Below are 26,563 nucleotides of genomic sequence, written 5' to 3'. Positions count from 1 at the left end.
CTGTACACAGTAACAAGATTATGTCTTGATAACTATGATAGACTTTTCTCAACAATACAGTGATCCAAGACAATTCAATAGCATTGGTATAGAAAATGCTATCTGCATCCAGAGAGAGAACTATGAAGACTAAATATGGATTGAAAACATACTATTTTCTTTTTAAAAATTTTTTATTTATTATTATTATTATAGCTTTTTATTTACAAGATATATGTATAGGTAATTTTTCAGCATTGACAGTTGCAAATCCTTTTGTTCCAGCTTTTCCCTCCTTTCCCCTACCCCTTCCCCCAGATGGCAGGTTGACCAATACAGAAAACATACTATTTTCATCTTTTTTTGTTTGCTTTTTTCTCATGGTTTTTCCCTTTTGTTCTGATTTTCTTTCAACATGATTAATATGAAAACATTTTAAATGATTATATACACACACACACACACACACACACACACATATGTATGTAAAACCTATATCAGTTTGCTGTCTTGGGAAGGGAGAGAAGGAAGGGAAGGAAGGAAGAAAAAATTTGGAACTCAAAATCTTAACAAATATGAACATTAAAAACTATCTTTACATGTAACTGAAAAAATAAAATACTATTGAGTGAAAAAAATAACAAATATCAAAAAAAAAAGTTATTTTTACTTCTAAATCACACCATCTTCCCAAGGTACTACCATTTTGGAAAGTGTGGTTACCTACTTGTATTTACTGACATTTTATTCAGTGGGGGAATTTTTTTTTTTCTCAGCTTTAGATTTGATAATTAAAATACATTTCTCAACTAAAAATAGAATTTGAGTTTATAGGGAACAATATAAGTCCTCCTGACTCAGGTTTGATGATTTTCCCATTTTAACATGTCACTTTGAAAGTGTGAAAGTCCTGTTTTATATTTTCTTGTTCTCTGATAAAACATCTTTGCAGAATAGTAGCTTCTAATCATCCCTGAAGCCACATGATTTTTGTTTCCTGCTGTACCAATGTTAGTGAAAGGGAAAATCAGGACAAGTCTCTTGCTACCACGTAGATAAAACCAGAGACACAGCATACTATCACATATGGATTATATTAGGGTGCTACAAGACTATGTGGGAGACAGTTTCCACATCAATGCAAGCTTTCCATCTGTAGCAGGCTGAATTTTTTATGAGGGTAAAGATCCTATTCACAGCATTCTTTTCATTCTCCATGCAAACAACTGACACAAGTACATGATTTTTTTTTTTTTAAATTAGAGAAGAAAAGGAAATACCCTTTATAACTATGAATAGGGGGAGAATTCTTAACTAAACAAAGAATAGAAGTGATCACAGAAGATAAAATAGACATTTTTAGTTATATAAAATGGGCTTTTGCATAGGCATAATCAATGCAATAAGAATTAGAAGGGAAAGAGTTAACTTGGACAAAAAAATTTTTTTTTGCAGCAAACTTCCCTGATTAAAAAAAAAAAAGGATAAAATCCTTGGTCTGATGACCAAGATATGGAGGAAATAGATGCAAAAATATTAAGACAATATATTCTCTAATGAATAAATGGTAAAAGAATACAGAGAGTTCTCAAGTAGGAACAACCATATGCTAATATCCAAATCACTAATAATAAGAGAACTAAGCATTAAAACACCTTGAAACCTCAGTTTGGCAAAGATGACAAAAGATGAAAAGAGAACAGTGTCCTATTTGTAGAGCTGTGAATTGATTCAAATATTTTGGGGAAAAATTAGCACACATCCTTTGACTAGCAACATTGTTTCGAGGTAATAACACAGAAGAGGTTAGACAGAAAGATGTGGGAGCAAAACCCTCAAATGTTCAAAAATAATTAACAGTAGCATTTCTTTTGTTGTAAAAAAAAAAAAAAACTACAAATAAAAGGGGTGACTATTAAAAGATTAGTAAAGGTTTCTTATAGAAAGTAAGATTTTAGTTGAAACTTGAGAACTGTTTAGTTTAAGAGAAGCCAGGAAACAGATATGGGAAGGCGGGGAAAACATTCAAGGGAATGGGGAACAGCCAGAGAAAATGCCTTGGAGCCAAGATACAGATTATCTTGTTTGTGGAAGAACAAAGAGGCCAGGTTCACTGAATCAAAAAGCATGCAAAGAGGTTTGAGGCAGAAGACTGGAAGGAGGAGAGGAGCAGATTATAAAGGATTTTAAATTTCAAACAGAGGGTTATGTATTTGATCCTGGAAGTAATAGGGAGCCTTTGGAGTTTATTGAATATGAAGGTGAAATGTGTTTTATCATTTGTTTTATCATTTTGGTGGCTAAATTGAGACTTGATTGGAACCAGGAAACTTGTGGTGAGCTGATCAGCCAAAAGGATTGTGGCAATATTGAAGAAGAGAAGATGTTGTAAAGTTGACATCAATAAGCCTTAGCATTGGATGTGGGGATAAGAAATAGTAAGAAGTCAAGGATTCCTAGGTTACAAGCCTAAAGGAGTAGGAGGATGGTTGTGCTTTCAACAGTAATGATACAACCCTAAACCATTTGTTCTAAGGAACTGGCTAAAACAAGAATCATTATCGGATCAGTTCTCCCAGTCTGTCTTGTTTGTCTAGAAAGATGGGAAGGTAGATGCTATTGTTAATTCATCCATCCTGTCTCCAACCTTTGAGACAACCTTGCTGAGAACTCAGTTTTCCAGACTGTCTTTAAAACAGTTCCAATATCTCATTACCCATCCTCACTACTCCCTGGATCCTGCCTTTATTTCCCCCTCTTCCTCTGAGACTTTAAAATTTATGATTCCCACCACCAAAAGCAAATTACTCAAATCACTATGACTCTGCCTTGCTTTGTTTTGCTTGGTTTGAGCAAGTGTGCTATTCATGTAGTAAAATAGTAACTCTCTGTTATCTGTGATGGCTGTTCTATGTTGCAGACCAAATCTAATATTCTTTTACAATTATGCTCTCCCAAATCTATTTCATATTTCTTCTTTATATTACTTCTTCTGGTACTTTTAATGCCACTTCAAGTAACAGCAAAATTTGGAAGGGGGAAGATTTAAGTGGAAAAGAGGTTCAATTTTGGAGCATGTGATAGAGAAGGAAAAATGCCATCAAAAGTAAGAAAACTATACAGAAGAAAACAAAAGTTTGGAAGGGGAGAGAGACAAAAGAATTTGTTACTACCAAAGAGAGGACTATGGGGACTGAATGTGGATCACAACATAGTATTTTAACCTTGTTGTTGTTTGCTTGCTTGGTTTTTTTTTCTTTCTCATTTTTTCTCTTTTGATCTGATTTTTCTTGGGCAGCATGGTAAATGTGGAAATCTGTTTTAAAGAATTGCATGTTTAATGTGTTTAACTTCTATTGGATTACTTGCTGTCTAGGGGAGGGGGAAGATGAGGAAGGAAGGAGAAAAATTTGGAACACAAGGTTTTGCAAGGTGAATGTTTAAAACTATCTCTGCATGTATTTTGAAAAATAAAAGACTATTATTATAAAAAAAAAAGATAACCAATAGAAGAACCAAAAAAATTAATATTCACTTTTAAAAAACAAACAGCATAATAGACATTCCCAACTTAACATAAAATTCTTAACATACAAATTTTCCATTTTATTCTTTATGTTGTCGGTAAGTGAGTGAGCATTTATTGAGCCCTAACTATATTTCAGGCATTTCACTAAATACTCAGAATACAAAGAAAGGCAAAAACAGTCCCTGACTTCCAGAATAGAAGTTCTAATGGAGGAGAGAAAAATATAAAGAAATAGGTTCATACAAGATACCTGTAAAGTAGATGGGAGGTAATCTTGGAGAAGACTTTAGAAAAATCACTTTGGTTGATGAAGAATGTTTCATTTCCTCTCTTTTGCCCCAGAGCATTGCTTATTATATCAATCTTATAAATGCTTTTTTGATAGGATTACTTTAGCCTTCTCCATTCCCATATCTATAAAATGAGAGATCCTGAGCAGACCAGATGTTCCTTCTTAACATCTCTTGCATGAAGGCCTTCTTTCCTCTGCTATTGCTACACCCAGGAGCAGGCCCTTTTCACTTCAAACCTGACTATTGCAATAGCCTGTGGGTGAGTCACCCTGCCTAAGGATTTCTCCACTCAGTTGCCAAATCAGTTTTCCTAAAGTGTAAATCTGACCTTGCCACTCCCCCTCCTCAATAAACTCTTATGACTCCTTTACTTTCAAGATAGAATATAAAATCTTCTGTGAGGTCCCTTCCTGCCTTCTAACACTGTCTTTCCTTTGATGTATTCTATAATCCAGTAACAATGCCCTTCTTGTATTCCTTGCACACTGACACTCTTATTTCCAATTTCTCATGTCTTTTTACAAGTGATGGCCTATGCCTGGAATGCTCTCTCTCTCCCTACTTTTGTCTCCTGGTTTATTTGGTTTCATTTTAGACATTCCCATCTCCAGCAAGAGGCCTTTCCTAATCTCTCTCACTGCTAGTGCAGTCTTGCTAAAATAACCTCATATTTATACTGTATATATCAAGTGTATAAAAACGTTGCAAAGTGTCTTTCCCTTTGAAAAAGAGGCGCAGAAAAAAAGAAAATGAAAGATCAAAGATCCTGAAATTAGAATGCTATCAGTAAAAGGAACCTTAGGAACAATATATAGCTTGTTTGCATTTATTTGCTTTATCTCCTCTGTTAGATTGTAAATTCCTAGAGAGAAGAGGCTGCCTTCATTCTCTCTTAGTATCCACAAAGCTTAACCCAATGGGCTGATGCTTAGAGGAGCTTATAAATGATTATTGACTATCAGTCTATAATAGAATAAAATTTTATTTTATCTATTATCTAAAAAGGAATAAAAGAAAAGAACAAAACCTAGTTATTTTGCCATCCTTTTTACACTACATCAAAGATTTTCTTAGCTCAGACTTTCTCTTTCTAGTTGGTTCATTCTTTAGTGAAACTAAGGTTGATAATAAAGAACACTTTTAAGGGAAAGAATCTAGGTAGACAAGATTATAAATGACGAGCTAAGAAAGACTTTAAAGACTGTTTGGGGCAATTGCACCTACCCAAACTGACTACTCAGGAGTCACTCCAAATGATGTACAGAAAGAATTTATGAGAATCTCGAGAAGTGGATCGTCCTGGCCTGTGGGCCCGAAAGGACAGCAAAGATACCCACAGGAGGAGAGTCATTCATTTGAAGATGCTTACAACTTTTATACATTTCAGACAAAGAACCCCCAAAATCTCATGATTGGTCACATAAACCTTTATCTCCCTATTTGGTCAGTGGAATGCAGTGAAAAAGGTGATATACAGCTTCGGCCACTTAATTCCTTCTTTGGACAATGGAATGCAGTCCAGGTCTCATTTAAAATCATGTGACTGGGGCCTACAGGCCTGAGCTACTTTAGTTAACAGTCTCTGATCAATATGTGCTTAATCTGTAAATTCTTCACCTTTCCACACAAGACCATATGGTCTTACCCCATTTTATAGATGAAGATGGACCAGGGCCGGGAATGGTTAATTGATTTGCTCACATTCAAGGTCACAGTAAGTGCACAGCTGGGATTTGAATCCAAGTTTCTAAGTAGTGCTTTTTTTTATTGATCAGTACTGCCTGAGAAGGGAGAATAAACATTGGTATAATGCATACTATGCCAACCCCATCTTTTGCACTTTTATTGTGTGTGTGTATAGATACACACACACACACACACATATAGTAGAAATAGTTTATTATTTGATCTTCACCACAACAACCCTGTGAAGTAGGTGTTAAGAAAACTGTTACAGTTAAGAAAACCAAAGAAAACAGAGAATAAGTGACTAGCTCAGGGTCACAATCTAGTAAGTGCCTGAGGTCAAAACTGAATTTAGATCTTCCTGAATCTAGGACCAGTACTCCAGCTGCTTACTTTTTCTCAACAAATGTGAGGAGTTAGAGCCACAACAGGATATATTCTGTCATACTTTACCATTGCTACCATTTCCTAATTCCCACTAATGTAAGTAGAAGGGGGAGAAAAAAGACAAAATCAGAGACTTGGTACCAATAAGTTTAATAGAGTTATGTTGGGATAAAAAAGAAGCTCATTTTTCTTGTACAAACATATGAGACTATACTTTAATTAAAAAGATTTCATAACACACTATAAATGACTCAGCTGCTCTCCTGCCCTTGGAGAAAAAATAATTTACTCCTCTGAAAAAATATTTTGTCAATTTTATATAAGACAATATATGTCTTAGGGAAAATATATTATCGCTAATCATGTGCAGAACTCAATAGTTTTCATCAAATCTACTTTGAAAGGGGGATGGGGATTTCCCAAAATCTTGTTTGAAAATCTGGGCAATACATATAGGGGAGGGCATGGAGGAAGGGGATGGAAATTGGAACATAATCTAAGTTATATTTTAATATATTTAACATCTACTGGTCATCCTGCCATTTAGGGGAGGGGGTGGGGGGTGGGGTAAGAGGTGAAAAATTAGAACAAGAGGTTTGGCAATTGTTAATGCTGTAAAGTTACCCATGTATATATATCCTGTAAATTAAAGGCTATTAAATAAAAAAATTAAAAAAAAAAAAAAAAAAGAAATTGGAACACAAGACTTTGCAAGGGCTAATGTTGAATAATTGTCCACGCATATGTTTTGAAAAATAAAAAGCCTTAATAAAGAAAAAGAAAAGAAAAGAAAATCTGGGCAATAGAAGCTGAGAGAAAAAGGAAGACTCTCTTTCTCTTCAGCAATATCTTCAAGGGTCCTCAAACTATGGCCCGCGGGCCAGATGCAGCAACTGACGATGTTTATCTCCCTCACCCAGGGCTATGAAGTTTCTTTATTTGAAGGCCCATAAAACAAAGTTTTTGTTTTTACTATATAGTCTGACCCTCCAACAGTCTGAGGGACAGTGAACTGGCCCCCTATTTAAAAAAGTTTAAGGACCCCTGATTAATTTCTAGATCATGAAGTTAGCACTCCCAAGTAAAATAGGTGGTAGGAAAGGGGGATCTAGGTGAGGAGGGTATTGCTGGAAAGATACACAGAGAGGGAAGAGATGGAGAGAGAAAAAGAAGAGAGGGGAAGAGAGAAGAGAGAAACAGAAACAGAGTATGTTGCAAGAAAGGAAAAGATAGGAAAGCAGATAGAATATCGCTTCTGGAGCCCAATTTTTTTTTAATAATAGATTTTTATATACAAAACATAAGCATGGATAATTTTTCAACATTGGCCCTTGTTGAAACTTCTGTTTCAACTTTTCCCCTCCTTCCCTCCACCCCCTCCCCTAGATGGCAGGTAGTCATTCATGTTAAATATGTTAAAGTATATGTTAAATACTATATATATATATATATATATATATATATTTATACTGTTATCTTGTTGCACAAGAAAGATCATATTTAGAAAGAGGGTAAATGTAACCTGAGAAGAAAAAACAAAAATGCAAGCTAACAATAATAGAAAGAGTAGAAATGTTATGTTGTGGTCCATATTCCTTTCCCAGCATTCTTTCTCTGGATGTAGCTGGTTCTGTTTATTACAGATCAATTGGAACTGATTTGGATCCTCTCATTGTTGAAGAACAGCACATCCATCAGAATTGATCATCATATAGTATTATTGTTGAAGTGTATAATGAACTCCTGGTTCTGTTCATTTCACTTAGCATCAGTTCAGGCAAGCCTTTCTGTGTTCATTCTGCTGGTCATTTCTTACAGAACAATAATATTCCATAACATTCATATACCACAATGTATTCAGCCATTCTCCGATTAATGGCATACATTCAATTTCCAGTTTCTAGACACTACAAACAGGGCTGCCACAAACATTTTTGCATATACAGGTCCCTTTCCCTTCTTTAAGATCTCTTTGGGATATAAGCCCAGTAGTAACATTGCTGGATCAAAGGGTATGCACAGTTTGATAACTTTTTGAGTATAGTTTCAAACTGCTCTCCAGAATGGTTGTATCAGTTCACAACTCCATCAACAATGCACCAGTGTCCCGATTTTCCCACATCCTCTCCAACATTCCATGTTATCTTTCCCTGTCATTCTAGCCAATCTGACAGGTATGTAGTGGTATCTCAGAGTTGTCTTAATTTGCATTTCTCTGATCAATAATGATTTGGAACACCTTATCATATGACTAGAAATAGTTTCAATTTCTTCATCTGAAAATTGTCTGTTCATATCCTTTAACCATTTATCAACTGGAGAATGGCTTGATTTCTTTTAAATTAGAGTGGAGCCCAATCTTTTTAACAGACTAGGCTGTGAGTGAAACAACCAGTATGCCTTAGTGAAACTGAAAATTCCTTCATCTTGTATTAAAAATATAAATGAACTCATCGCCTTCACTCCTTGGAAAGCTGGAAAGCAGTAGGTAACACTAGGAAATGAGGGGTGAGAGAGCTCGCTATTTGATTTAATTTCTTCTTATTTACCTTGCATGCTGTCTTAAATAAAGATGTCCTTTACTGTAATGCTACACTATACTATATTATGCTATTTAAAAAAGTGATTTATTCTGGCTTAATCAGGAGAGATTTCATGGGAATACGGCTTTGTGAGCTAATTGAGACAGACAATTATCACTTTAGATACCTTAAGAAGTCAAAATATTCTCTCCAAACCACAATTTTTGAATAAGGGTCTCCAAACTTCTTTCATTCCTTATCTAATCCTTTAGTCCATATTCCCTATTCTACAGAAGCATTCTACATCTGTACATTATAATTTCCAGTTGCAATAAACTAACTACCCTATCTTTTTGGCTTGTGTAACTAGACTATTATTAATTACCAGGCTTGAGTCATAGGCTGATCATTGCAGTACACCTAAGGATTACAAATCATAGAACTCTCAGCTACTAGCTACTGTGGGAAGGGACACAGACTAACCAATCTAGATACTGACAATCTCTTTAGAGCTGACAGAGCTAAGCAGTATCTTTGGGTGTCTTTTGTAAACCAAAGGCATAGGTAGGAGGAGAAAAAAATTTGAGTAGCATAAAAGAAATAGAGGCATGAAAAAAGCAGGAAAAAAGAGTGAGAAAAGAGGTACATATAGTAAAACACCATGGGAAAACACCATTTACAGTTGCCTCAGGTGATCATTATTCATTTAACAAACATTTTATTAAACGCCATTACTTAAAAAAATTTTTTTAAATGCTTATTACCTATAATATAGTGCCAGATGTAGGGGAGATACCAAGATAAATGTCAGTCAGTCAAGTAGGAGCTTTCAAATTAAGCTGTAGGAGATAAGACATGTACATGTTCAGACAAATATGTGAATTAGAATAAATGTATTAAAGTTTTGTGGGGCATCTATAATGATGTATCAGGGTATGGAAGCACTGAACCCCCAAAATATATTGGGGTTCCAGGACTCTCCCTGTAGAGGTCACCAGTGTTGGGATGTGGTGTTCAACCCCCAAAAATAGTGGGGTTAGGGGCTTGTGCCACAAGGTATCTCAAAAGAATTTGCATGCTTAGACATCGCCAAATCAAGAAGCAAAGATTGTATTATAGCACCACTGACTGGTGGGCTAAGTTCCAAAAGGGAGTTAACAATTAACAAAGGAACAGAGATGAACTAGAGGACTAAATTCTCTAGTGAAATTCACCATTAATGAGGGGGGAGATGCCTTAATGGCAGGCTAAGTCCCTAACGAATTAGCCATTGTGACACTTAGTAAGCAGGCTAACCCTAAAAGGAGTTAGTAGGGGTTTGCACCAAATGGTGGGCTAAGTTCCCAAAAGGAGTTAGTGAAGAAGAGGGGTGCCAGTACCTTTCCAAACTCCTCCCTGCTTGCTCAGGAAGTAGCTTTGGGAATTCAGCTAGGGCCTAATACACTAAAGGTCTATTTAAATTCCACTTAAATTCAACAGTCTTCTCCTGTCAAAGTCCCTCCCTATGATCCACTGAGCTACCAAGGAGCGAGGGTGTCTTGCTGGGGTTCATCCCACCATATAGGTGGCACAGTGGATAGAACCTCATCTTCATAAATTTAAATCTGGCTTCAGACACTAGCTGTGTGACCGTGGGCAAGTCACTTAACCCTGTTTGCCTCAGTTTCCTCATATGTAAAATAAGTTAGAGAAGGAAATGGCAAACCACTCTAGTATCTTTGCAAAGAAAAATCCATATGGGGTCATACTCTACTGAAAATGTGTGATAACGTTTCTGTGAAAGCAAATTAACAACATAACAGTTGAAACTGAACGCTATGAAATTCTAATTGCCAAGGTTAGTCTCAAAGAAGAGACTAAAAAGTGCATCATCTTCTCTTCTTTGCAAATGTAAGGGACTATGGGTGTGGAGCCCTGAAAATGTTAGACTTGGTTAATGTGTTGGTTAATTTTGCTGAATTATTCTCCCCCACTCCTCATTTTTTTTATTCTTAATGTTAAAGTCTTGCTTTCTGGGAAGGGGAAAAGAGAGGGATATACAAGGAAATATAGGTGATGCCAAAAAAACAAAAAACAAAACAAAAAAAAAAAAAAACCCGAAAATAACAAAGGCAATTGAAGAAGTCACTTTTTTCTGAAGAAATCCAGAAGCCTTCAGGGAAGAGGTGGTAATTAAGCATTAAGTGTTTTAGGCTTCTGACTTCTGCGCTAAACACGTCTCTAACTCTACCTTCCCTTCTGGGTTTGACCATCAGTCTTCAAAGGAAAGAAAGATATGTCATTTGCTGGTGTTTGAGATTATCTTTGGTGGAGGTGGCTCTCAAATCCCAGGTATTCCATATAAATAATTATCCTTATTTTTCTGGGAAGAGCAGAGGTACAAAAAGAGCAGGCCAGATGGCCTCTGTAGTATTTCTAATGTTCTTGTTACTGCCTCTGCTTTCCCCCTCAGCAACCCTCACTACCTAAAGTGATGATTTTCTCAAATCGGTTTTCTCAGCAGCCCCATCACAAGAGCATGCTGAAAAGTCCCTGATGCAACTAATGTGCTGGTTCCCATGACAACAAGAAGCACTTTTAAATAGCAGGTTTATATTTCCGGTCTGAGGTGAGAGCTCCCACTCAGTGAGTACTATGTGGATGGCTGATATAGTCCAGAGCTTGGCTTTCTTTGGCAGTAACAATCATATCGTCTTTGTTACCTGCTTAAATGAACTTGATTTTAAAAGATAGGAAAAAACCAGACTAAACCACAATAATTTTTTTCTTTATTATTTTAGATTCACATAAATTCTACAAACATTAAGCACATGCTCTATGTGGAATATTGTTAAGCTGTTTTGAATTGTGTTCTATTCTTCATGACCCTATTTAGACTTTTCTTGGCAAAGATACTGAAGTAATATGCCATTTCCCTCTCCAGTTCATTTTACAGGTGAGAAATTGAGGCAAATAGAATTAAATGACTTGCCCAAGCTAGTAAGTATCTGAGGTCACATTTGAACTCAGTGAAAATGAGTCTTCCTGACTTCAGGCCACTAAGGATACAAAGAAGAACAATAACAAAAATTAATAATGGCTTTCCTCAAATTGCTTATATTCTGCTGGAATTTATGCTGGAGTTTACAATTATTCTCCCTATAGCAGAAAAGCTGAGGATCTTTCACTATGCCCAAAGCATAAAGGAAGCTGCTATATATGCCTTATGTACAAGTTATCTTCCAAATCTGGAATATGTTCCTTCCTCATCTTGACCTCAAAGGATCTCAAGTTTCTTTCAAAACAAAATTCAACCTGATTTCTTCTATATAATATAAGGCCTTTCCATGATCCTCCTATTAATACCTCTACTCCTGAAATGGCATTGTATTCCTTTGTGTATACTTTATATTTCTTTGAGTAGATGATGTCTTCCCTATTATCCAGTAGAATGTAATTTTTTAAAAGACTGTTTTTCTTTTTGTCCCTTCAGTGCATATCAAAGTCTCATATATAGTTGGCACAATGTTTATTGAATAATTGAATATGGTTCCTTCTGTATGCTTACAAACATGCTCAAATTTCTCCCATTCTAAAATTTTTTTTAAAAGTCTTTCCTTGACCCTTCTACCCACTTCACCTATCATCCCATTTTTCCTTTCCTTCAGTAGCAAACTTCTTGAAAATGCTGTATAAATCTAATGCTTCTACTTCCTTACTACTCTATCTTTAATCCTTTGCTGTCAAATGTCTGTTTCCACCATTCTGTTGAAATTGCTCTTTCAAAAGTCACCATGCCCCCTTAATAGTCAAGTTCAATGAACATTTTTGTCTTCATCCTTCTTGACTTCTCTCCACTCTTTGATATATTAGATATCTTTCTGGAGGGTTTCTTCTTCTTTAGCCTTTAAAAGACTACCTTTTTCTGTTTCTCCTACTCTTTTCAGAGTTCCTTTTTTCTAGTCTTTTTCCTGACCTCTTAAGGAGGTGGAGAGGACATTTTTCAAGGTTCAGTACTTAGCCCTTTTCTCCTCCCTCTCTACACTCTTTTTTCCCCCTATACTCTTTTTGAACTCATAGCTTCAACCTCTATAATTGACTCACAATTCTCCAAGTCTATCCTGATCTGTCTTCCAAACTCTAGATTTGCCCTTCAAAATGCCCATTTACTTAGATATCTTGCTCAGCACCTTGAATCCAACATTTCCTAAACAGATTTTCTTTTTGCCCAAAGGTGATTTTATACCTATATAGAGAGCTTCCTTTTTTTTTCTATGCAAGTCAAACAGTTCTGGAATTTAATTTAGATTTAACTAAGGCATTCAGAGGTTTGAAGCCAGGTTTTCGTTAACTTCAAGACTGCCCCAAATAATGAGAAATATGCAGGCAATTACCAAGTCCAGGGAATTGTTTCCCAAAATATCTGTCCCATCTGTTGCTTCCTCTCAGTTCTCACTTCTTCCACTCTAGTACATGCCTTCATTGCTATCCCTTTAGACTACTGAAAAAAACTGTCTTCCTACTTCCATACTTTCCCTTCTCTAATCCATTCTTCATATTCACTTCTAATTTATCCTTATGTATATATCTCTTTATGTCAACTCTCTTGCTCAAAACTAGACAAATTGCTCTAGTACAGTTTAAACTCAGTCTAATAGTCAAGTACTTTCATGGTCTAATGCCACTTTTTCATCTACTATTAAGTTTTAGTCAAAGTGGACAATTTACTACCTTCTATACATACCTTCTACTTGCTTTTCTCCATAAACTAGCTCATGCTAGAATCTTTACTTGCCTTCTCTAATTCCATCTGTTGAATTTCTATTTAGACTTTATAGTCTGAGGTAGAAAAAGTGCAGAATTTAGAAGAAAAAATGGATTCATATCCTGGTTTTGCTATTTATCACCTGTATCAATAAAATGAGGTTGAGCAATTAAATCTCTAATGTCCCTCCTAGCTACAAATCCTAAGATCCTATGAAATGCCCCTCCCTTCACAAAACCTTTCCTGACTCCCATGGTTAATAAGGATATTTCTTTTCACTAGAACTTGTCTCATATCTGTATTATGCACTTATTATGCATTATAGTTATCTGTGTATTTCAAATTTTTCTAAGAGATTAAGATCTATGAAAACAAAAACTTGTATTCTCCCTCCACTATCCAACTCAGTGCTCTGAACAAAGAAAGTGTTTTAAAATGTTCATTGGATTGAATTGAATATATATTCTAAGTACAAACTGGAATTTTCCATATACAGGATTTAGTCCAGAAGTTGTAATGTGTTTGAAATTTAACTTAAATCATTTCTAGAGACAGCATCTGATACACATTTACTAATGGCAAGAGTTAAGCAACAGAGATGTATTACTTAGAAGTATAGGACAACAGTCACTTTGCCAAAAAAAAAAAAAAAAAAGCTTTTTTTTTTTTCCCTACTGCCTGTGGTTATAAGATGGCTCTGTCAGGATCATACCTAAAATGAAAATGAGTCAAATGAGCAAAAGCATTATGGCAAATTGCTGGAGCTACCAGGCAGCTCATGTTAAACCAGGCGATGACTCTTCTAGTCAAATCCTTTTCCAGGGGCAGAGTTGCTCAGAATTTTTCCTTTACCTGATTCTTAAAGGATAGAGGCAACATGCCTTGCATAGGAACAAAGTGTGTGGGGTGGATTCATTTCTGGCCTGTGGGCAAAGTAACTGCTTCATGTTTCCCTTTGATAATTTTTCAATTCAACAAGTATTTAATAGACCACCTACTGTGTACCATTTAGGTGGGTTAGAGTTGCAAAGGAAGCCTCAGACATGTTCTTGCTCTTAAAAAGTTTAAAATCCCATTGGGGACACAAGGTATACACATGTGAAAGTTGAGGAAAGGAAATATTTTAGAGTGAAAATGAGCTGTGGAGACAAAGTTTAGAAAAATGTGGAGTCAACATGGGGTTCTAGAGTCCAGGAAGGTTCTTATTAAAGGGATGGTTCTTAAATTGGGACTTTAAGTATGGGAAGGATGTGAATCATTGATGGGAATACATTCCAGGCAGAGGGAGTAGCATAGCTCAGCCAATAAGATCTGATCTATATTTGTTGTTTCTGTTTGGTTTAAAAAAGAAAAAGAAAAAAAAACCATTTCTTGTAGCACTTTCCCCAGACTTAGGAGTCAAAGGAATGCTGGGGTCTTCTTAAGAAGTCTGTACTGCATTCGATGTCTTACCCAGGTATAGGGCATTCTTCTTAATCAGAGGCTCTGTAATCTTGCCTAAAATCTAGGGCTAAAATATGTATTGGGGGTTTTGATCAACCTACACTATCTTCTGTGTGGTTGCTGGCCACTGTCACCAACTTCAGAACCTGTATGCCTTCATTTGATTACCAGAAATTAGACATAAGAAACCTGAAACTTCCCTTTAAACTAGAGATAGTAATAAGCAAATCATCATTTTCCTGGAAAAAAAAAAGGTCAAAGTCAATGCTTACTAGGTAGAACGTAATGATATTTGAATTTTGAATTGGAATTGGAAAATAATGATAATAATAGCACTTATATAGCAAATAGAGTTTGCAGATATTTAAGATTTGTAAATATTATTTCATTTAATGTTCAAAATAATCCTGGGAGGTAGCTTCTATAATTATCCCATTTCACTGAAGTAGACAAGGTGACTTGCCCAGGATAATACAGTTAGTGTCTGAGACCACATTTGACTTCTGGTCTTCCTGACTTTAGGGTCAGGGCTTTCTCCAGGATGCCATGTAGGATGATCAAAGAGTCTTAGAGTCCTTCACAATGGGACTGTAGATCCTGAAATCCATAACTAAGAATGATGGATTTTCTCTTTTTCCTTATTCTTAAAGCATCTGAGCAGCCTCCATCAGCCCACCACTTTTAATGCTTATTGGGGGTGACAGAGACATTAAACAGTATGTGTGATGGGAGGATGGAGAGCTAAGTCACAAGTACAACAAATTCAAAAATAAAATCCCTTAGCACAGTCCCACCTGGATGTGGTCCTATTCCCAAAATAGTACTTAGAAAGCTGCAGTAACAAAACCCTGGCAGCGACTGCCAGCCTGATTGAAAACTACCAATAGTTGTTTGGTTTCAATGTTTATCAAGGTGCCTTTTTGCGACAGGGCTCTCTCCCTGGAACATGTCTCTGTTTTTCAAGTCAGAGAAAATCCACTTAACCATTAGGACTGATGTAACAGCATAGGCAATAACTCAAATATTTCTTATTGAGAATACATAGCATTTATGTTATCAAAAGCATTCTGGTGAATGATTTGGGTTAGTTATTGCCATAAGCAACATTGCTACTCTTGCTGCTACTCAGTAACATATATACATAGCTACAAATATTTATATGTGTGTATGTATATATATGTATTTTTTCAATTTCTCATATACATATACATACATATATGCACACATATTTCTTTCATTCATTCTTTCTATATTAGACTGGACTTCTGATTTCATTGGTTTACAGAACTCCTACTAGGCAGTCCCTCCACTAAGGCAGCCCAGTTTCTTACTTTGCAACTTAAAGAGCTGTAAGAGGCTTGCCTGGGGCATTAAGAAGTTTTGTCACCTGCCCAGTCATACAACCTGCATGTACAAAAGACAGGATTTGAAGGCAAGTCTTCTTGATTCTAACATCACCTAATATTACTATTATTATATACTCCAAAGGTTCTGTGATCTTGGGAGCATTAAGTATTGCCTCCTTTAATGCAACCCATTAGTGCCTAACTTGTGTGATTCATTCCTGTCTCCCCATAAATTTGTCACAGGAGGAGTCCACTCACTATACTGTAAGTCTTCCTATTGTTTTTCCAGTTACATGGATACCAGTAGAGCATATGGGCTATGTATTGGTCACCTCTTGCTCATACTCATAATTATCATGATTATCATGATTATCACATTTCCATGATAATGGAACTAATAGTTCCATTAATGTTAGCTATATCCATACATTGGCTGTATTGAATGTTGGAAAGAACATCAAATTTTGAAGATTGAATGTAAATCAACATATATAATGTTCACTTTTTTTCTCTCATGTTTTTTCCCTTTTGTTTTGATTTTTCTATCCCAACATGATTCATAAAGAAATATGTATTTAAAAAATTAATGTACATGTATAATCAGAAAAAAAGAAATAATAAAAAAAAATTTAAAAGAGGAACAAAAAAGAACATCAAATTTGTCCAAGAGACAAGTTCTGGCTCTCTCAACTTACTACTTTTGTGGTCATAGGCATGACCTACAGGTCACAGGTAGACTAGATGATCTGTATTACAGTTATATTTTATGGTTCTCAATTCACATTAATATAGCATATAACCTCTGCAAAAGCTCTTACATAGAAAGCTGTCCTCAGAGCCAAGAAGACCTGAGTTTATACTTTTAAGTCCCACACTGACTGTGTGACCCTAAGTAAGTCGGCTAAAAGTCTGTGGGTTCTGGGTAGCTCTCTCTGTCATATAGAAGCTGTGAAGCTGCATTAGTGGAGGGAGTTTCCTCATCCCAGAGTTCTCTATACCAATGAAATCCCAGTTCTCATCCCTGTGCCTATTTTATTTCACGTGACCGCTACAACAATGCAAAGTACAGGGAAAGGATTACAGTCTCATTACATTCTCATTCTACAGATGGAGAAACTGGCTCAGAAACTTGCTTCTTTCACAACTAAGTGAAAGATCCAGGACTCAGATTTTCTGTTTAGTTCTTTTTCTATGCCCTATGTCTAAATTTCTGTGCTAGTAAGTAGAACTATTGGAGAAAGATTAGTTGAATGGCAAACTATCAATGACTGTGACTCCCTGCAAAATGTACTATCGAAGGGAATCAAAACTTTCTTAAACAAAAATAGCCTCGAATGACTGAAAACCAAGGATTTTCCTAGACTATTTAGGTCTAGTGCTGCCATCTGGGGCCAGTACTTAAACATACAAGTAGAAATACGAATTAAGGACAATTTTTAAGCAAAATCGTTAACTACTTTCCTCAATCTAGAATACACCTTTCAATTTCCTTCTTTTGTTTGCATTCAACAATTCTTTATTGTTATCTATTATGTGTAAAGTCCAGTGCCAAATAATAAAAACCACGGAAAGTACCACATTCTGACTCTCAAGGGGCTAGACTCTGGAAATTAGAAGCTCTAGACTAGAGGTGTTAGATCATTAGTTTCAAACCCACAGTCTGCTAAAATATAATTTGGAAATATAATAAAATAAATACAAAATAAAAATACATATAACATATTTTAAAACTAATTCAAGATGAGGCCCTTAGAGGCTTAGTGACCTCCATTTCCATTTGAATTTGACACCACTAATCTAGACACTCAATCCAGTCAAAACATCTAAATTGCCAAAAAGGCCCAACAATGACTATTTTAACTTTCTTCTCTATACACCTCCAACCACAAGAAAAAGATTCCTTTCTCTTCTGATAGAGGTCTATACTTTGGAGTGTCACTTAAGCTTTTGGGTTGTTTTGTTACTCATCCTTATTTTACAGGAGGGTATAGAATCATTGATTTTACAGGTGTGAAAACTGAGGTTCAGAGACTTGCCCAATCCCCAACATCTGGTGAGCAAGTGAGACACCCAGAATTTGAATCCAGTTCTTCTTGATTTTGAATTTAGCATCATTTTCACTAGGCTGTGTGGTCCAATCTAGTCCCAGTTCAGGTCACCACTATCACGTAAAATGCTATACAAAGTTATAATAATAAAGGCTTTTATAAAAGGCTTATTTTCATCTGATTAGTGATCCTAATGGATTGTAAATAGTTGTCTAACATTTACACACTAACAGTTGAAGGACAGGAATTCTTTAATCTCCACACCTTATTTTGTTGTAGTCTAGCTGTAGTTATGTAGCGGTAGTTATGTATACCAAGAGCATAGGTATTGTATTTCAGGTTTATGAATAATAACACACTTTTTAGTTTCCTTTAAGGAAAATGTTATGAAATATATATATATATATATATATATATATATATATATATATATATTTCATAAGTGAAGGAATCACAATAGAGTTATCACATTCTTCAAAAGACTCATTCTCTATTGATAAATTTTTGCTTACTTATTTGGACCTTGATTATAAACTGTTAAATTCTCCTTTCTTCTTAAGAAGTAAATACTTAAACTTTGGGGAGTTTGACCAGTTGACTATAATTTAAGGGAAAAGGGGTGCTGGGAATGCAGGGGAAGATATCAAGAAAATTTAGAAAGAGGGCATAATAAGAGTCTTTAAAAGCAATGATCCTTGATTCAACAGAAAAAATGATATTATTACAAAGTTGTTTTTGTTGCTGGTGTTAAGAATATACTGTGAAGGCTGTTCCAGAAAGTTAGAGACCAATAATAGGAATGTTTAGTGTAAGTGATGAAAATTATCAGAAGTTAGGGATCAGGGAAAGCAATTTCTGATTCGAAAGATCCAAGGCCATGTGATGAAATCACAATGCCATTCTCTTTCGCCAAAAGGTACCTTTATTCATGAGAAAGTCACAAACAAAATCCAAAGATAATTTTGTGACATGCTTTTGAGGGAGATTTTTTATAACTCAAAGAGTGGAGGGGGAAAGAAAGGCAGAATTGAGTGACAAGGATGAGTATTGAGATGTTGAGACTGTCTTAAAAATGTTAACAAGACAATCTAGGAAAACTGAATTTCCAACAAGGTTGCCTGGAAAAACTGAGTTTCTATCATGGTTATCTTAAATATGCCAACAGGACAATCTGGGAGAACTAACTCTTTCTGGATGCAATTATGTTTGACAGAGTTCACATTATGACTGTCTTGATTTTGGTAAGAAGAGTGTAGTAAAGCTAACCCTTTTGTATACTGATTGCGATTGACAAAAGGAGCAAGAAGGGCTGGTTTTAATATTTCCTGACAAAGGAACAGAAAAAGATGGTTTTAGAGTTCCAATCATAAGGGACAGTTGGGAATTGCTGAAAAAGATGCCAAGGAAACACTAGGAGAGTCCAATGGCAGTCACATACTGTTGGGTATTTTAGTTCAGCACAAATTTGGAAAAAAGTAGAAATGGGATTTTGTAGTTGGACTATTTGCAACTGATTGAGTTGTGTTCACCCTTGGTTTTGAGTCAATCTGCTAGATTTCCATTTCTATCCTCTGTATAATAATACAGATTTCCATTACTTCAATTCATTTTACTTCGATTTCCATTAATTTCATTTGTAGTTACAGACTGATCACTCATTCTGGATGTTATGAGAAGGAAACTTTTAAGCAGAAGTTAAAACAGATGAAAGCCATGGTGGGGAGATTAGGGGATAAGGGGAGGAATGGAGGCAGAGACAGAGACAGACAGACAGGCAGAAAGAGAGAGATAGATAGAGACAAAGAAAAGGAAATCTAAACTTATGAACAAAATATAGAAGATGATTTTTCATGCAATGACATTTATTAAGTAACTTCAAAAACAAAATTTTATTCTTTACAAAGAGAAAAACAGCATATATAATCATTTATATATATATTCCTTATCCAACATTTTGAATCTTTCCTAAATAAAATATCAGACCTCAGGGAGGCTTCATAATTCAACCTTGCACCTTAAGAAGGGAAGATATGCTTTCTACTAATAGAATACCCTGTACTTGATAGTTGTGGTATATGGCACCAAGGAAAAAAATCTCTGAAAAATTTCTAGCAAAGATCAGTGACACACAGTGGATGAAACCCATTGCCTATCTACTGCTGATAGCACTGGATGCCCCCAGTGGAGCTGAGAATAAATAGTGAGTACTAGGGGATAGAAATAAATAGGAAAAAAAGAGGATTTGAAAAGGAGATGGCAAAATAGTCTTAGACTGCCATCCAGAGTAAAAGGGATCAATAACTATCCCCCAACTCCCTAAATAAGTAGCCTCATGTAAACAAATAGTATAAATTCAGTTCCCCCTTGGTTAAGTTTTTCACACAGGATTTTATGGATAAAAAACTTCCAAAGTTACTGTAAAATGCCACTGTAGTTAATAGTTTCAATATTAAACTATTTGCAATTAAATCAAAGGGTTATTTTCTTGGTTCCTACCCAGACAATGGTAGAGGTGTTAATATGTAGGAAAACAGCAAGCAGTGGGAAGCTAGAAGAATAAGACAACACAGGTCTAGGTAACTGGTCCCAGAATAATCAAAAGTTCTCTACATTTGAAAAGACTGTTACTATAATGTCTGAAGCACTCAACATTCCAGGCAATCAGTGCAATCGCATAGTGTACCAGCTAACTCTTATCTCATTCTCACACCTGGCTCTAATTAGCTTCCAGTCAGAGCAATCTATCTGCTGCTGGCATCTCCCAGTTACCAAGAGCATGTGAATAACCCCTTGCAAAATCTATATGCAATCCAGGGGTGCCTCTGCTAATATATTATTAATATACTCAAGGAATGGGTAGATTCTGCCCAAGAAGAGATATTACCACCTTCAAAGTCTTATTAAAAAAAAAAACCCACTGTGTATTAAGTCTCACTTTGACATAAGCATTTCTCAATTGACAGTGTTTGAATAATGGGGAAAAGCGCTCCAGGTGAGTCTGTGAGGTCACAGCAGATCCTGTCACACTTCATTCCTTCCTGCCATTCTCTCTCCTTCCAAAGAAATATCTCAAGACAACACTAAGCAAAGGGAACAGTTGAAGCAATACTCCAGTGGGATTTGCATCTAGGCTACTTACAACCTCAATTTTCTTCTTCCTTTTGTCTATGGTAGCATCTAATCTAATAACTCTTTCCTTTCCTTTTTAATAACCTTTTCCACCTTATCAGGCAGCAGAAAAAACCTAACGCCCCACTCTTTGGATTAGGAAGTGAATTCAAGAGCTAACAATAGGTCTTTGGAATAGGGGAATTCAAGTGTCATGGGAGCCTGAAGTTCTGGCCATTTTGGCCATTTCATCAATCACCCTATTTATCCTTAGAGGGAGGACAAAGATGATCCAGGTTAAAATGAGGTTCTTATTATTAGGCAAGTTTTGAACAATGTTCCCAGCACGGTGAAGTCAGCACCAAAGGTTGGGAGAAGAGGCTGATATCTTTCCCATAAATGCTCTTTGTTCCAAGGGCATAGAAAATACAGATTTAATATACTTCCTATCTGAGTGTCTATTTGTTGAAAGCATAAGCTAATGAAAGACATCCTTAGAATGGCCAACATTTTGTTTCAAGAGAGTTTTGTTTGTTTTAATCCAATTCAATGCTACCCTCTAATACAAATTTATCTTGTCAACAGCTCCACAAATTGGCACCCATAACCTGCCTGGTAGAATCAGCAGTAGGGCCACTACAGCAGAGGGGATATTTGTAGATTCATCAAGCTTTTCTGCCAGAAAACTCCTATGAGTGGAAGGACTGAGAAATAGGTTTGTTAGATTCAGCACTTTGCAGCTTTGCCTCAAAATAGCTTGGCATGCCAGAGGGAATCAAGGAAAAAGGAGGACAAGACAGACTTCCAGGAGAAAGCTGTAGCACTGGATCAAAGAGTAGGTCTGAACTAGGAATCCTTCATTTATCTCAGCAGAGCAGCTACCTGTAAGAAACGTTGACAAATGTCAGCATTACATTGTACAACTAGGATCTAAGTGACAACTGGAATTGGGAAGCATTAAAAGAAAATGACCACTAATGTTTTGCATACTTTACTGGACTGTGGTTCCAGAGTGATTAAATTCAGCCAGGCAGAGCTGGCAGAGTTGGCTAAGATGAAAGGTAAAGAATCAGTGACCCTTAGCACAGAGAGCTAGGGAACATGAAAAGTCAGAGCAATCTATTCTTTTCAAAGTCCAGAAAGTGCAGCCAGATGGAGCCAGGTAGCTGGCAAAGTCCTCAGGGTGGGGACTCAGGAGTTTATGGGTGATAGAGCCCTTCTGTTCATCCTGAGGATTACAAAGAGGTGGGAACTACCATGATGCTCAGCATTTTCCTGGGATAACCAGAAAATTACTCTCAAGACAAGCAGTAGCTCCTTCTGTCTTAGGGAGTATACTTGTGTCTAGGAAAGGGAACGCCAAGTTCTACTTTGTATTCCTTAGAGCACTAGGATCAGAGACTCCTTCCTTTAGTGTAGAAACTAAATTACCTTGAGAATCGAACTTTTAAAAAGTTTCATCCTTCCTTTGGGCCATAGCATACTTGCCCATGGAGGGAAATGACCCAGTAAGAGTCTCACCTCTGGAAAAGTCCTCAGCCATGGCACTAAGACAAATCACACATGAATAAGGTAATCTAGTCCCATCTCCCCTTGCAAAAAACACTTCTCCCCTTGCAAAAAACACTTCTAAGATAAAGGGGAAAGTTATCCTTAAAACCTATTGTTTATCCCAGACATTAAAGTGGGTCATAAGGTAAGAATTGCAACTGATGGCTTAGGGATACTCCTCTAAGAGCTTATCTAGACTGATTACTTGGGTACAAGCTTAGAAGAGTTCTTAGGTCCATGAACAAATCCCTAGGTGAGCAGTTTAATGAACTTTTTGTGCAGGCAACTCCACAGCCCCTTGATATAATCCCAAACAAATGAAGGAGGTAAGGCACAGACAGAGAGAGGCGATATTTGAGTGTCAGATAGCCAATCAGAGACAAAAAGGAATCTGATTTCCCAGTTCTCAGTTCAACTATGTCTCTCTTTTTTAAAGTGGGGAAACTGGTGTCCTTATAAATTGGGAATGAGTTGTTGCAATATAGAAAAACTGCTGGTTTGTGCAGTTTTATTTTGTATCCTGCAACTTTACCAAAGTTGTTAATAATTTCAGGTAGTTTTTTAGTTGATGCTTTAGGATTCTCCAAGTTTGCCATCATATCATCTGCAAAGAGAAATAGTTTCCTCATTGCCTATTCCAATTCCTTCAATTTCTTTTTCTTCTTTTGTTATAGCTAACATTTCTAGTACTATATTGAATAGTGATGATAATGGACACCCTTGCTTCACCCCTGAAATCTTCTAGCTTATTTCCACCACAGATAGTGTTTACTGATGGTTTTAGATAAATATTATTTTTAAGGTAAAATTTATTCCTATGCTCTTTATAGTGTTCTTCATAGGAATGGGTGTTGTCTTTTATCAAAGGCTTTTTCTGTATTTACTAAGATAATCATTATATAGCTTTTGAAGGTTTTGTTATTGATCTGGTCAATTATGTTGAGTTTTCCTAATATTGAACCTAATATTGAATTCCACCTGGTTATAGTATAGGGTCCTTGTGATTGCTGTAATCTCTTGCATTAATCTTCATTAAGTAAATTAGTCTTATAATATCTTTTCTCTGTTTTGGCTCTTCCTAGTTTAGGTATAAATACTATATTTGTGTCATAAAAGGAATTTGGTAGGATTCTGCCGCCTATTTTTCTAAATAGTTTATATAGTATTGGGATTATTCTTTAAATGTTTGGTAGCATTTACTTGTGAATCCACCTCGCCCCTGGGGAATTTTTCCTTAGGAAGTGCTATGATGATTTTTTTCAATTTCTTTTTCTAAGATTGGGTTTAATTATTTTATTTCTTCTTCTGTTCATCTGAATAATTTGTATTTTTGTAGCTGTTCACCCATTTCATTTAAATTGTTAAATTAGCATATAATTGGGCAAAACCGTTCCTAACAATTGTCTTAATTTCCTTTTCATTGACTAGCAATTTGGTTTTATTTCCTTTAAAAAAAATTAGCAATGATTTATCTATTTTATTTTTTTCCATAAAACCTACTTCTAGGTTTATTAGTTCAATGATTTTCTTTCAATTATTTTAATCTCTTGATTTTCAGGATTTTCAATTTGGTATTTAATTGCAGAGTTTTAATTTGTTCTTTTTCTAGCCTTTTAAAAAGTTGTATGCCCAGTTCATTGATCTGCTATATCTCTATTTTATTGAATTTTAAAATTTCCCCTAAGTACACTTTGACTATGTACCATAAATTTTGGCATGTTGTCTCTTCATTTTTTTTAATGAAATTATCTATTCTTCCTATGATTTGTTCTTTGGCCCACTTATTTTTTAAGAATTAGATAATTTGGTTTCCAATTAATTTTAACCTATTTTTGCATTATCCATTATTGAATGTAATTTTTATTGCATTGTAATCTGAAAAGGATGCATCTACTATTTCTTCTTTTCTGCATTTGGTTATGAGGCCTTTATGTCCTAAATACACGGTCAGTTTTTATATAGGAGCCATGCAATGCCTCATGAGAAAAACGTTATATTCCTTTTTATTCCCATTCAGTTTTGTCCAGAGATCTATGGTCCTTTTACACAGCCTTCTCTCACTTATATCCAATTCACTTGCATATCATGGAATCACTTTTAATATGTCATGATCTTGTTTGAGAGTGAAGGACGAACAACAGGGGCAACACTGCAGAGGGGGGAGCACTAGACTTAGTGTTTGGAGAAACTATGTTCAAATCCTGCTTCTAGTGAAGGACTGAAGGTGCCAAAAGAGATGCACATTTTTGAATGTGACACACAAGCAGATTTGTTTTGCTTGACTATACTTGATTGTTCCAAAGGATTGTGTTTTTATTTTTTATTTGGGGAGGATGAATTCAAGGGGAAAGCTAACAATAAGATTTTCAAAACATAAAAGGAAAGAGGTCATTAAGGAATGTTTTAGAACACATAGAAGAGAAATGAAGGAAACTCAAAAGAAGCAAACAAGATATATTTGGAAGTAATATGTTTAAGGTATTAAAGACTTAAAAAAAAAAAAAAAGGAAGTTGCATTTAATGGCCATGTATGTTTTTACAGATAATCTTGTATTTTTGCTCCACTTTGAATATTCAACTGTTCTTTTGGGGGGTACTTACTAATCTCAGAATTAAAAAAAAAATCCTGCCCTTGATTAGGTATTTTTATTAACTAGGTGACCATAGATAAGCCCCTTTACTTCTCTAGCTCTCAATTTCCTCATCTGTAAAAAAAAAAAAAGATAGTAAATAATAACTATACAAAGTGGTATCAAACTCAAAAGAAAAATGAATCCTGATTCCTGATGCAGCATACTTAGAAAACCACAACATATCATTATCTATGTTGTATTCTATTTTTATTTGTTTTGTTAAACATTTTCTAATTATACTGTAATCTGTTCTGGCTAAAATGGAGAGTTCTGTGGCCCCCAAAATCTGACATTTCTGCTGTAGAACACATCTCCTAGGGTTGAAAGAAGGCTCAAGTGAGTGGAGATGCAGAAAGTTTTTTGTAAACTTTAAAGCTCTTATGTAAATGTCACTTCTTACTACAATAATCTCCTATTTTTGTTAGCTGACATACCTTGAAATATCTGAGCATATAAAGAATAATATTAATATAACAACTAATATTAATTTAAAATATTCTACTGATACAATATTGATTTAAGTTTAATAACTTTAACTTGCAATGATAGAATTACTGTAGAATTGTAATGTTAAAATTATGCTAATTCTTAATGTTAATTTATGGTGAGTGCAATGACCCTTCTGAGAAATCAAAAGGCAAAAGTTTAAGAAGGAAAAAAAAAGGACTCTAGATATTTAAGCTATAATGAATAATGAGCAGCCCCGAAAATGAATAAAGGAAGGGGCCATCCTTTATGAAACTCAATGAAAGCAGCCATTCACTCTTCCCAAATAACCATCAGCTTAAATCTAGGATTGAACAGAGAAAATTAGAAGCTCCTAGCCAACAAGTGTTATGAAAGAGTCTATATACTAAGAAATGTTTCCCCATTTTCTGGCTGCAACACAGAAAGTAAACTTGCCAACTTAAACAGGAAAGGAACTAGGTGTGGTAGAGTAAAAAGCAGGCTGTACTTGAGGGAAGGAGACCTGGGTTTTAAGTCTCAGCTCCAATTACCTTGGGCAAAACCTTTTCTTCTATAAGCCTCAGTTTCTCATTTATAAAATGGAGATATTGATACTTCCTCTAGCTAACTCACCTCACTTAAAGCACCTTGTAAATTAGAAAGTGATATACAATTGTTTATTATTATTATTATTATGGCTCCTCCCCCTACTAGTATTCTATCAGTTCAACAAACTATCTGTTCAGTCTCTACCCCCAAAGACATAACACACACACACACACACACACACACACACAGACCCCCAGAGATTGTGGTCTATGAACACCTTTAAGTGAACTAAGAGGCT

The 26,563-nt window shown here is 35.6% G+C and overlaps 1 protein-coding gene across 2 annotated transcripts in view; it reads right to left on the bottom strand.

Annotated features, from left to right (window-relative positions):
• Window positions 1-20,350: 20,350 nt before the first annotated feature.
• Window positions 20,351-26,563, bottom strand: part of DECR2 (2,4-dienoyl-CoA reductase 2) — a 28,052-nt gene continuing 21,839 nt past the window's right edge. Inside the window, exon 10 of one of the 2 annotated variants that reach the window (XM_023497761.2) lies at window positions 20,351-21,967. The gene's annotated coding sequence lies outside the window, so the exon portion shown is untranslated. Of the gene's footprint in view, window positions 21,968-25,426; window positions 25,584-26,563 lie in introns of those variants that run through there. The other variant, XM_023497762.2, reaches the window with a different exon arrangement.

Source organism: Sarcophilus harrisii, chromosome 1, assembly GCF_902635505.1.
Source record: "Sarcophilus harrisii chromosome 1, mSarHar1.11, whole genome shotgun sequence".
In the NCBI taxonomy this organism is placed as follows: domain Eukaryota; kingdom Metazoa; phylum Chordata; class Mammalia; order Dasyuromorphia; family Dasyuridae; genus Sarcophilus; species Sarcophilus harrisii.
This window is presented reverse-complemented; position numbering and strand designations above follow the sequence as displayed.